We start from the raw sequence: 1,099 nt of genomic DNA on the forward strand, positions 1-1,099 counted from the left end.
AGGATCCAAATCCTCCCGACCCTTGTGTAGCCTTATGGATGATATTATCAGTCTTAACTAGGGGCAACAAAAGCAGTTGGGCTATTCTGTCCCCTTGAGCAATGGTGATGACACCATCAACCGCCTTTGCCATAATCTTAATTTCTCCCTCATAGTCATTATCTATCACTCCCGGGTAAATTTGCAATCCTCTCATGGTAACACTGCTTCTTCCTAAGAGTAACCCAAAAGTTTCACGGGGCAGGGGCCCATATACCTCTGTGCTTAAGGCTTGGGGCCCCATCTCAGGGGTTAGCACTGTGTAGGAGGAGGCACAGAGGTCCAATCCTGCGCTTCCTGGGGTTGCTCTACTGAGGTCTGAAGTGGATTTTTGTTGCTTGCTGGTACAAAGCTGACTGCCCCATAAGCTTGTTTTGGGGCCTGGGGCAGGCCCCTCCCCCCGTTTCCCGACCTCGGCGGCAAGGGGTTTCCATCAATGTCAGCTTTAGATCTGCATTCACTGGCAAAATGCCTCCCCTTCCGGCATCTCGGGCAGATGCCCGGGGCTTTAGTTTCCTGGGCCTTGTTGGAGTCCCCCTTGCAGTCTTTGGCAAAGTGTCCTGCTTTGCCACATTTAAAACAAGCCCTTCTCTGTCTATCCCTATTTCCTAAAAACTCTTTGACTGTCTGTCCGCTAAAGGCGGCCGCCATGGCAAAGCCCTGTTGATATGAGGGCCCGATATCAGAGCAAAGACAGATATATCCTGTCAGATCTGTCTTTTTGCAGTAGGGTCTAATGGCGGCCTGACAGGCCGCGTTTGCATTTTCATAGGCCAATTGTTTGACATAATCTACACCTGCCTCTGGATTGCCAAATATTCTCCCGGCAGTGGTCGTGAGCCTATGCACAAAGTCGGCAAACAGCTCATCAGGCCCTTGTTTAACTCCGGTAAGCGAGGCGCCTGGGTCTCCTTTTACCGGGAGCTTTCTCCAAGCTTTAGTGGCAGTTGCTTTAATTTGTGCATAGAGGCCAGGATCATACTGCATCTGAGCATTGGTATTTGCATAATTACCTGAACCAGTAAGCATGTCAAAATCCCAACCATTGCCAGCCTGTTGG

The 1,099-nt window shown here is 50.2% G+C and overlaps 1 protein-coding gene across 3 annotated transcripts in view; it reads left to right on the forward strand.

Moving 5' to 3' along the window:
* Window positions 1-1,099, forward strand: part of FSTL5 (follistatin-like 5) — a 920,996-nt gene that overhangs the window by 468,055 nt on the left and 451,842 nt on the right. The window lies entirely within an intron of this gene.

Source organism: Propithecus coquereli, unplaced genomic scaffold, assembly GCF_000956105.1.
Source record: "Propithecus coquereli isolate 6110/MARCELLA unplaced genomic scaffold, Pcoq_1.0 Scaffold332, whole genome shotgun sequence".
NCBI classification, from domain to species: domain Eukaryota; kingdom Metazoa; phylum Chordata; class Mammalia; order Primates; family Indriidae; genus Propithecus; species Propithecus coquereli.